At 46.1% G+C, this 11,651-nt stretch overlaps 2 long non-coding RNA genes across 4 annotated transcripts; both read right to left on the reverse strand.

The window, feature by feature from the left end:
• Positions 1-1,851: 1,851 nt before the first annotated feature.
• On the reverse strand, positions 1,852-3,272 carry LOC310908872. Of its 2 annotated transcripts, XR_014589962.1 has the most exons (3): positions 3,111-3,272; positions 2,302-2,601; positions 1,852-2,012 (listed from the first exon to the last, which is right to left on the reverse strand). It is a non-coding gene; the product is annotated as an uncharacterized lncRNA (long non-coding RNA). The 2 variants fall into 2 exon arrangements; XR_014589963.1 differs by lacking the exon at positions 3,111-3,272 and having other exon boundaries at positions 2,302-2,696.
• A 3,435-nt stretch (positions 3,273-6,707) lies between these two features.
• On the reverse strand, positions 6,708-10,526 carry LOC310908364. 2 transcript variants are annotated; one of them, XR_014589843.1, is made up of 4 exons: positions 10,158-10,526; positions 8,480-9,079; positions 8,360-8,400; positions 6,708-8,274 (listed from the first exon to the last, which is right to left on the reverse strand). It is a non-coding gene; the product is annotated as an uncharacterized lncRNA (long non-coding RNA). The 2 variants fall into 2 exon arrangements; XR_014589844.1 differs by lacking the exon at positions 10,158-10,526 and having other exon boundaries at positions 8,480-9,960.
• Between the last annotated feature and the right edge of the window lie 1,125 nt (positions 10,527-11,651).

Here is an 11,651-nt window from a genome sequence, read left to right on the forward strand (position 1 = left end):
GCCCGGGCTGAGGGCGCGGCGGCGTTGCGGTCGCGATCGGGACCGGGAGCGCTGCGGGCGGCAGGAGCCGCTCCTGCTCCGCCCGCAGCCGGCGCTGAGGCGGCGTCCTGCCGGGGCTCCGGGCACTAGAGGACGGCGGCGGCGATTTCCTGGTGCCGGCAGGGCTGTTGGGTGAGAGGATCTCAGTGTGAGAGAAGTGACCACCCGAAACACACAAACAATAAGGGATGCTCAGAGTTGCACCAGAAACACCACTGCCCTGAGCACACAAATATATCCATTTTAGAAAACACAAACAAAAGCGCAGCAAAAAAAAGCCAACTCTTATTACTGCTAGTCCATTTTCCAAATATAATAAAAATAACCCCATCTCCATTCCCCTCAAAAAACTTCCAAAATATACACCCAGGACCCCCCCAACTTAAAGACCTGCCTCTAACTAAATAAGCATAAACCCACGTCTTTTGAACTATATAAATTCATTAACCTAATGCATCAAAACCACAGAATTTTTAATCCTTAGTCAACACCATATACACCGATCCCATCACTATATACAAAAACAAATCCTATTTTCTATTAATAAAATAACAAAAAAGTCTCAACTTTTAACTACAAAAAACCCATAAAAACACCTAATTAAAAATAAAATAATCTCATTATAAGTAAGCAAAAACTTCAAACAAACTTCCCCCAAAATAAGTATTTTAAATGCCAAAACCCCTCAAATATTTAAAATAACTACTTCAGAAATGCCTTCTGTACATTCCAGACTGATGTTGAGAGCAAAGCAAGGAAAGAAAAAGCACGCAGCCTGTTTTAAGGAAACAGTGTTTACTCCTGTGCATTCCCTGTCCAGTGTGTTCAGCCCAAGCACAGACAGACTGCAGCACACAGATCTCCTTCGCTCTTTGTTAGTTTTAGCCAGCTAAAGCAAAGACTTTTTTTTCCCTTTTTCTTCTGACTGTTTAAACCTGCTGCAGACTGGAAAACCCAGAGAAGCACAACAATAAACAAATCCATCTACAAAAATAAAAACCAGCACAAATATACTCAAATTAACAGCACCAAAACCAATTATTCCTGACTCAATAAACCCATAATTCCTCAAAACCATCCAAACAAACAGACCCCCTATAAATACACACAAAACCAAAAGATCCATTTGACTACGAACAATATCCCCTAAATTATCCAAAACTATAAAACATATACTCTAATCAAGCAGGCTAAATAAACAAACCTCTGCAACACCACAAACAATAATGTCATCATAAATATTAAGAAACCTTAAAAAACGAACTACATCACACTGTCTCAAACCCACTAAAACAAACACTAGATGCTCACCACGATAAAAGCCACCAGTAAATAAATAAAAACCTCCCCTATACCTCACACCACAGCCAATTACAGCACTGTAAACCCTAGAAAACAAACCCTGGAAAAACACAATATCCCCCAAAACCAATTCAAAACCAAACTCAGTTCAAAAATACTCTGACCATGTGAACTACGAAACCAAACACGAAATAAATACACCACATGTCTCATCACACCGTCTACAAACGGAATAAAGCCACACAATAAATCATTAAAAACCACCAAACAGAAAAAACCCAGCTCTACCCAACCTGAATCCCTCCACACAACACACAAAACCCCAATAACACATTTCAGAAGTCTCTCAAGAAGAGCTACTTAGATTAATTCTACCTCAAATACAAACAAACCCATCCATAAAGTTATCCTCACTCAAAAACCTGATTATGTATGATAAATAATACTCCAAAAAGTCACGCAAAATACTACATCTCCCCTAAGTACATAATATTGAATAAAAGCCACATAGAAACATCATTATTTATTAAAATTCCAGCTGAAAAGAAAATTCCTCCACTTCAGACACTGACAACAACAGAAGAGGAGTTTCTCCAATCAATTTGAACTCCTTTTGTCTCCATAACTCCTTTTTCTTCTGGGAGCACCGGGGAGGGATTGGTGAGACGAAGCTGAAAAGAAAAAAAACATTCCCCCAATAAACCCAAAGTGGCTTATCTGTTTAGCATAGAAGTTTGTCCCTTGTCGTCCCCCGAGGAAATGCTCCAAACCCAAATGCTCCTGCAGTCTCGTCATGAACCACGGCCAGAACTCAGGATAAATTCCTCATTCTTCACAGCTCGATATCGAATTGAGCTGATGCTCCCCTTTTAAACCGCCCCCGGCTGGAACCGGCCCCTCGTTATCCATCCCAGCTGCACCTGTGCCTGCCCTGTCCCCTCTACATTAATTCTAATTTACCGGTTTCTCCTCGCTGCCTTCCTCGGGAGCGCCCGGCACGGCTCCAGCGGCGACAGCGAGTGCTGCAGCTCCGGGCACAGCGCCAGCGTGTCCCGCCCGCCCGCCGGCCGGGGGATCGGCAGCGGCCCCGACACCGCCTTGAATGGGCCGCCGAGGAAGCGGCAGTGAGGGCGGAGACCGGCCGGGAGCGCCCCGGAACTGCCCCCGGCTCGTTCGGTTCGGCTGAGGGGGGCGACGTTCGGGGAAACTCGGCTGGGTTCGGCTGTTCGGCGATTTCCGTCAGCCGTCGGCTCTTCTCGGCTGTTCGGCAACACTCGGTCATTTTCGTCCCTCCCCGGCTCTGTTCGGTGAGGTTGAGCCTTACGTCACTTTTGCCCCTCCCCGCCGCCATCTTGAGAAGGTCGGCCGCAGCGAATCGCGCCGCCATCTTGGTTGTGGCACACTTAAGGACCCCATCGGTGTTTAACACAGTCGCCTGACTAAAATGTCTCCCCTGAACCCGCCCGCGGCGCGGCTGAACCCACAGCGCGTGTCCCTACACCTGGAAACGCCGCAGAAAATTGTCCCCGGGCGGCGCCGTGGTCAGGATTTTTATGCAGGCACTAAGATAGACACACCACAGGTCCTCTCTGTTTCCCGCCCTTTTGGCCGCCATCTTTAGAAGGTCAAGCGCCGCGAGTCGCGCCGCCATCTTGGTTGTGGCATCCCCCCCCAAATGTCCCCCTCGGCTGCTCGCACAGGCGCCTGACCACATCGCCTGCCCGAACACTGCCGCGGCGCCGCTCAGCCCCCATCCCGTGCCCGCGCACCTGCGTACGCCGCGGAAAAAATCGCTCCCGGGCGGCTCCGTGGTCTAGGCCGCGCGCAGGGAGCCGGCTGCCACGTGTCCGGGGGTCTTCGCATTTTTTCTCGCCTTTTTGGCCATGATCTTTCGGTCCTCGGGCGGCAAAACTGCCCGTGAGCTCACAGCCCGGGGCTGCTACGGCGGAGAACTGCAGTACCGCTTTTTATCCACGAGGTGGCAGCATTGCCGCACAGTTCACAGCCCGGGGCTGCTGCGGGCAGGGGGGAGAGCTGCAGTACCGAAATTTATCCACACGATGGCAGCATTGCCGCACAGTTCACAGCCCGGGGCTGCTGCGGGCACGGGGGAGAGCTGCAGTACCGAAATTTATCCACACGATGGCAGCATTGCCTCACAGATCACAGCCCGGTGCCAGGCAGGGGGAGCTGCAGTACCGCTCTGTGTCCACACGGTGGCAGCGCTGCCGCACGGAGCGGACGCAAAAAAGAACGCGCCCAAAATTCCCCTTCCAAACATCCCCGAAAATAAAGGCCCCAAAAGACCCCCAACCACAACAACTACGAGAACCCTGCCATCAACCAAGCCAAAACAAAAATAGCCTTAATTTTATGCTATATTTCCATATTTCTTCTATTTCTTATTAGGATATTTCTATTATCTCATGTATTGATCTACTATAATTTATCTATTTATATAATCTACCTATTTATATTATTAAAATTTATTTATTATATCATGTTCATTTTATTAGGTATATTTTACATACTCTAATATATGGAACATGTAATAATAGTGTAACTAAAGATATTATTCTTAGATGTTGTAGTTGTCTTTTTGTTACGTATATATTTATTTTTTTGTATTTTTATTTTTTTTGGTAGCATTTATTTCTTGATATTTTAAACTATATGACTTCATTAACCTAACAGATCAAAACCAGAGTTAATTAGAATTGAAAGATTGGTTTTCTAAGGGGTAAACACTTAATCTTTATTAAAATAAAAATAAATTCTAATAAATAATATAAAAATAATTTAAAAGTAATAATATAAAATTAAATAATTTTCTCTTTCTGCGTGCTTTTGGGGGGATTGTTTGTGGGGGGGGTTTGTTTTGGGGTTTTTTTTGTTTGCTTAGTTTTAGATTTCTTGGGTAATAAACAAGGAGGTTCAGAGAGTTATAAAATAAAATGTCTACTTAGTTTGATTGCTATCCCCTAACCCCAACCCCTAACCCTAACCCCTAACCCGCTACCCTGACCCTTGACCCCCTGACCCCCTGACCCCCTGACCCCCTGACTCCTGACCCCTGGCCCCTGACCTTTGACCCCTGACCTATGGCCTATTGACCTTTGACCCCTGACCTTTGACCTTTGACCTATGACCCTTGACCTTTGACCCTTGACCCTTGACCTTTGACCTATGACCCTTGACCCCTGACCTTTGACCTATGACCCTTGACCCCTGACCTATGACCCCTGACCTATGACCCCTGACCCTTGACCCCTGACCTTTGACCCTTGACCTATGACCTTTGACCCTTGACCTTTGACCCTTGACCTATGACCCCTGACCTTTGACCTATGACCCTTGACCCCTGACCTTTGACCCCTGACCTATGACCTTTGACCCTTGACCTTTGACCTATGACCTTTGACCCTTGACCTTTGACCTATGACCTTTGACCCTTGACCTATGACCCCTGACCTTTGACCCTTGACCTATGACCCCTGACCTTTGACCCTTGACCTATGACCCCTGACCTTTGACCTATGACCCATGACCTTTGACCTATGACCCTTGACCCCTGATCTTTGACCTTTGACATATGACCTTTGACCTATGTCCCTTGAACTATAACCCCTGACCTACACCCTTTAACCTATGACCCCCTGACCCCCGGCCTTTGACCCTGAGCCCCTGACCTTTGACCGTAATGCATTCTGAACCCTAAAATCAACCCCACATGTAACCCTATATGTAAATGTAACCCTGCATAATTAATTGGGTGATTTGCATATGTGTAGTTAATTAATTAGGTTATTTGCATAGGGTGATTAATTATTCAACTGGCTAATTGGGTCCTTAGTGGTCCAGGTGGGAGTGGGGGGGTGTGGTGATTAAGCAATCATCTATAATCAGCTGCTCCCACCTGGAGGACTAATTAGGGGGGCATACAGTATGTATACCCTGTGTATAGGGGGGCTATTGGGTGTATATATAAATAAAAAAGAATAAAAATCATAAGTCTGGTGCAGTGGTAGGAATTTTCATGCGGCCAGGGACCAAATATTTTTATTTATTTAAAGGTTTTTTTAATATTTGTTCCCTGGCCGCATGAAAATTCCTACCACTGCACCAGAGTTAGAAATAAAGTTAAACTTTATTTCTAACTTTAAATTACAAAGGAAGAGAAAGAGAGAAACAGAGAAAAACAGAGAGAGCGAAACAGACAGAGAAACAAAGCAAAAAAGAGTCAGAGCAACAGAGAAACACAGTGAGTTAGAGCGAAAGAGAGACTTGGAGAGAAACAGAGTTGTTAGAGTGGAAGTAAAAGAGAAACAGCATTAGAGTGAAACTGAGACAGAGTGAGCGTGAGAGAAACAGAGAAACAGACTGAGAAAGAAAGAGAAACAGTTACACTGAAATAGAGTTACAGCGAAACACAGGGAAAGAGAAACAGAGCTAGAGAGAAACACAGAATGAAAGCAAAAGAGAAACAGCTAGAAATAGAACAACAGAGGAAAATAAAGAGTTAAGAGAGAAAGAAGCAGAGTGAGAGAGAAAAGGAAATAGCATGAAGATATAGAGAGGAAAATAAATAGACTTACCTGGAAGTAGGGAAATAGAGTGAAGGAAAGCAAGAAATAGAGTGAGAGAAAATGACTCAATGACACCAAATGAAGACAGGAGCCAAAGGGGGGCAGAGGGGGCGGGAGGGAATCTTAATTAAGGTGGATTCAACTACTATTGAATGAACATTTTTATTTACACTTCAGCAAAACACATGGAAACAACATATACAAATGCAAGTACAGATACAACCCGTAGACACGCTGATAAAAGTACAGCTTCGTGCAGAGCGATACATGGAAACACGGCAGCAAATGCAAATACGGAACAATACAGGGAACCGCAAGCCAAATACACATTGAGACAATAGAACAGTTTTTCTGCTTCTGAAACATCCATTAGATCTCATTTTATTGGTACAGGAAATGCAAAACAAAAGCAGCACATGTAACATAGAACAGTCATCCACCACACGCACCTCCTTCAGCTTGCACACAAACCCACCCTCGCTCTCACCTCAAAGCACCTCCCAAGAACCCCCAATCATCAACACACACTCGCAGCACTCCTCGGGAACGTGGCTCCCGGGAGCCTCGACACAAACCGGCCTGCCTGACGAAAACCCCGGTCCACAGGCCGTCGGCACCCAAACTTTGGCGATGAACATCGCCTCGCAGACCGGCCGGGACCGAGGAAAAAAAACCCAGCTGGGGGGGAAAATTAAAAAAAAAACCCCGAGCTGGGGATTTTTTATTCTAAATTTAAAATGTGTTGAAAAATCTGAAAGGCAAAAGTCACGCACACAAGGTTAGAACCAGTCAAACCAGTCAGCGCGCACACACACACACAGGCAAACACAAGCAAACACAGAGGACTCTCATACACACACAATCATTCTTCAGCGTACATGGTAGATTCCAGGAAACTTGTAGCATCAGCAAGCACAGAGATGCTAATCCTCCTCAGGGACCTGGAAGACAACAAGAGGTGGTCAACAAGCGCTTATCTGACAGCAAGCTATCCCCACTCCAGGCCCATATCTCTTATGCCCAAAACTCCACAGAAAAGAGGTGAACTGTGAAGTTTTACAACTGTTCTACCTCACTAACACTATGTGCCAGGGCAGGGCAGCTCACACATAAGCGGCATAAGATAGCCTGATACAACATAGTCACATACAATAGGATACAGCATAGTCACATACAATAGGATACAGCATAAGCCAGCATAGTATGATACAGCATAGTCACATACAGTACAATACAACATAAGCCAGCATAGTCACATACAACATATTCAGATACAATGTAGGCACATACAATATGAACCAACATAGTGAGATGCAATAGACTCAGATACAATGTAGGCACACACAATATAAGCCGACACTGAGAGACGCAATATTGGCGCATTCAACATTGGCACATACAACATGAGCAGAGACAGGTAGAATACAAGTGCTGACTTCAGATAACTCTGAAAGATACTGCAGGCACGTGAGGGGAATCTAATACCCTCCCTATAAAAGTCCAAGAGAATGGCATCTGAAAAGGCGGCGCTACCCAAGCTGAGAATGAAAATAGATGAGAACGCTCGAGTGTCCGTGTGCCGGCCTCAAAAAGTCAAAACGTAACGAGGCCGGAATAAGGATGATCCGGGAAAGTACGCGAGGAAAGTACGGCCAAAGGGGGCCGGAATGGTGCGGATAAAGCGCCCGGATGTAACAAAGGCCTATCACACAGAAGACAAGGGACACAAACAACACAATGCAGACGCAGACAACACAGCAGACACAACTTGAAACTGCCAGGCAGTTTCACCTTATGGACCCAAGACTCCTAGCACAAGATGAGCCACAGGCTGATGATGCCAAAGGAAAGAAAGCTTTAAGGCAATAGCACGTGATGACGAAACAGAACTCCTTACAAGAACTAGTGCCTAAGTTGTTAATAGGATGCTCGAGAAGCTGGGTAGGCCGAGAGAAGGAAGCGATGACTGCCGGGTGACCGTGGCGATAGCTCTGGACCTGAAGGCGACCTCCTTGGGTGAAAACGTCCACGAGGATGTTGAGACTCGAAGACGGACGACGGCGCAAAACACGCGAGGACGCGGAACTGCCCTGCCCGGCAAAGCCTCCGGTGAGGCCGAGGTGAAACCCTCTCCCGTTAGTTGCGAGGGGCCCGTCCCACCAGGGCTCTCTCCTCTAAGCTGACTTTGAATTGCCTCCTTTTGCAAAGCTTTTTCCCCTTCACCCAAACACCAGCCCAAACACTTATCTTTCAGAAGATGAGCGGACAAAAATCCATCTTCAATGGAAAAGAACACATCCACTTCAGTGCTGCCATATCCAGTCTTGGGCTCCGCACCTCACGGTACCTAGGACAACAAAACAGAAAATGTGACAATTGCCTGACAGAAAAAGTAATCCCCAGGCCTCCCCTGCACCGCTACCCCGGCTCACCTCAGATCGCCATTTGACTCCTGAGGCTGCCCGGAGGGTACCTGCAAAAGGAAAAGGTACACATTTAGCGTGCTGTTAGACACCGCTCACCTGAGTCATCCTGCCAAAATGTCAACTCACCTGCTTGCCTCTCTTCCCTGGTATCCGTAGGGCCGCAGCAGCTCCTACAAAGAAACAAAGCAAAAAGCAGGCTGAGTTACTGTGAAAACACAATTGCTCCAGTCTGACAGAACTCTGAAACATGTATATCTTAAACTTGTACCCACCAAGCTGCCGGGATCCAGGACTGGAACGCCTTGCAAGTAGACCACCTAAAAAAAACCCCAAAAAAACTCAACAGTGTATGCTTAGAGTTGCACCAGAAATTGAGGCCTGAGCAACAACTGCTTCCATCCACCAGTCAACACTCACCCTGTCTGCTTCACCTGGAGTGCCAATATCCCATGTTACCTCCTAAAAATAAAGACAAAGAACAATGAAATACACCTCAACATCAAGTTACTGCTGGTAATACTGTGCATGGGGAGAATGAGACCTGTTAAGGGGTTGAAAGGAAAAAAAAAAGGCACCACAGTGTTCACAGCTTTCTCCATTCAGGTTTTTTAATGTTGCAGAAAATACAGAGGTTTTTCACTAACTGCACTCTCAATTATATCCAGACATCCAATGGACATGGAGGTCATTTTTCAACTTCTTTCTTGCCAACAGCCAAACTTCCACCTACTCAGGGTAAGAAAGAGAATGGAGGGAAAAAAAAAAAAAACAACAAACACAAAAACAAACAAACAAACAAACAAACAAACAAAAAACCCAAAGAAAACATAAGTTAATGGTTTCTGTGTAGAAGTCCACCGGAAGGGTGGTCAGTGTGCAGAGAATGGGAGGCTCCTGGAAAACAGAGAATGCTTGGTCTTTTTTCATGCTATCCTTTATCTTTTTCATATTAAAGCATGGCACAAATGAATTTAGTGTTCTTTGATGTCAGTCTTTTCCTGGTTTTTCTCTCCTTTAGGGTCAAACTTCCACATACTCTGGGTAAGAAATAGTATTTAAAAAAGGAACAAAGAAAACATGAAAAAATAAAAATTAAAAAAAAAATTGAATAAAGTTAATAAAAAGTTTTTTAAAAATTAAAAATACAAAAAAAACCCCATGGAAATAAAATAAAAATCTAAAAAAATCTAAAAGTAATATTAAAAAAAGTTAAAAATTAAAAATAAGTATAAAATCTTTTAAAGAACACAAAACAATAGCTGGACTGGGATGAGGCCTTCCAGGGGCTTTGCTTCCTACTGGCTCCATCCTTTTTTACCACCTACCTGCAAGACGAAAAACAACAGGGATAAAGTTTCAAACAGGATGTCCTTGGTTGAGGCACTTCAAAATAAGATTTTTAACAAAAAGTCGGCCAAAAAAAGAGAGTCTGAAAATCAAGCTATAAGCCTCACAGCTATTTAAAAACAAAACAAAAAAGCTGTCTCTGGTGTGCATAACTTGCCAGCCCCTCATGGTTTGAAGTCCTTAGCATTTATTTTTACCAAGTTGACAACTAAAACCTTGTAGAAAGGTTAAAAAAAAAATCCTGGACAAAGCCAGGCATTTTCCCAAGCCCCCTCAGTGTGGAGCTGTGTCAGCCCCAAGTGTTTGGTCCCCTAGCCCAGCCCAGAGCAGGCTCCAGCTGCTCCCCGGGGGGTGGTTACCAAGGGACTCACTTGTTTGGAGCTGTAAATGCAGATGCCCTGCACTGGAGTGCCAATAAATGTGAAATATGTGACTCTCATCATCAACAGTGACTGACCTTCCCTGGGGAGCCCCCTCACCCGGGATGGGGCACTCTGCCATGGATTTAATCCATCTGCATCTGAAAGGAAGTCAGGACAAAAGTCAAAGTGCTGCAAGATAACTTGACGGCTCCAGACAATTTGTGTCACTCTAGGAATACCCTCTACAGGCCAACTACACCCTACATGACAAATTTCAAGTCCCCAGGACTTGTCCCATTCCCCCCACACCCAGACTAAGCAACAAGGCAGAGCAGCTCCGAGCCAAACACACACCAACACCCGTGACACAGGACAGGACAAAAGGGGGGACACAACAGGGACAGAAATATCTGGGCAAGAAGAATGACCCTGAGGACCGAGAGAACTCGCAATGAGATGACCGAGGTAAGACCGATGGGGAGCTGACCAGGCTCAGAGAACCCTGCAGGAAGAAGATGCCAACGGGATCACTGATCCCAAGAAACGCAGGGACGGATGCCTGAGAATCCTAAGGTCAGACTCATCTACCTATCCCTGCATTCTGACAAGACCTAATCCACCTGAATGGGTGGTGGCAGTGCACAGCTGTGGATACAGCTCAGAACAAGACCTGGAAAGGCATCAGCCTGGACACTTGTGAAGAGAGATGGATTCTGATGTGTGTCTGAGCACCCGAGTCAAAGGCACCTGGCTGAGGAATGCAGAGATCAGAAATGCTAAGATTGATGCCAGGGGTTTTAAAAGGCCCCTTGAAGGGCAAAGGGAAAAGACATGAAAGATATGAGATGCTCCAAAACCACAGAGTGCACAACAGACAAGTGACACGACGTGCCCTGGAACTGCTCTGCCCTGCACACCTCAGCACTGATCAAAAATGAGACTTTCCCTTTACACAGCCTAAGGGGTCACATCTTGGACATCCCCATCTCCAAACCTGATTCACAAAACCCCTCCTGGTGACCCCTGACCCCACATCCCGCTTTCATCCCCTCGGTGACTCCAAGCCCTCCACTTATCTCTCGGATGTCTGGGGATGGGAATTCACATTGGGTGCCAAAGAAGGTCGCCTCTCCCTCTGGGAGACTCCTGCTGTCACTGGGCTGTTGTCTCTCAGTCAGCTACAATAAAGAAAACCAAATATCAAAGCATAATCTCACCAGCACATCCCCCAAAACCTGGCAATTCTGCTACTCCCCCTCTCCTAAGCATGCCTGGGTCCTTGGGCAGCACACTTCAGCTGTGCTCAGAGGCTGACTCTTGCAGTGCCAAGGTCTTAGAGACAGTATTGGTACTGAGCCCACCCACCACAGCCTCCATTAGGGCTGTGAGCAACCCCAGTTAGAGCAGGAAAGGAATGCAGGCTGGACATCCCCAGTGAACCCAAACCCTGTGGACTCTGCCCCCCACTATCACTTCCTGCCTGGCCCTAGCCTTGGGCTTACTGCCTGCACCTCTCAGGGCTTCTGGCATTGTCCTGCATTAGGATTGCTGCCTGCACCTGCTCTCAGGGAAACACAGTGTTGGTAGCG

The sequence above is a fragment of the Zosterops lateralis genome (genome assembly GCF_965231275.1).
Source record: "Zosterops lateralis genome assembly, chromosome: 4".
NCBI classification, from domain to species: domain Eukaryota; kingdom Metazoa; phylum Chordata; class Aves; order Passeriformes; family Zosteropidae; genus Zosterops; species Zosterops lateralis.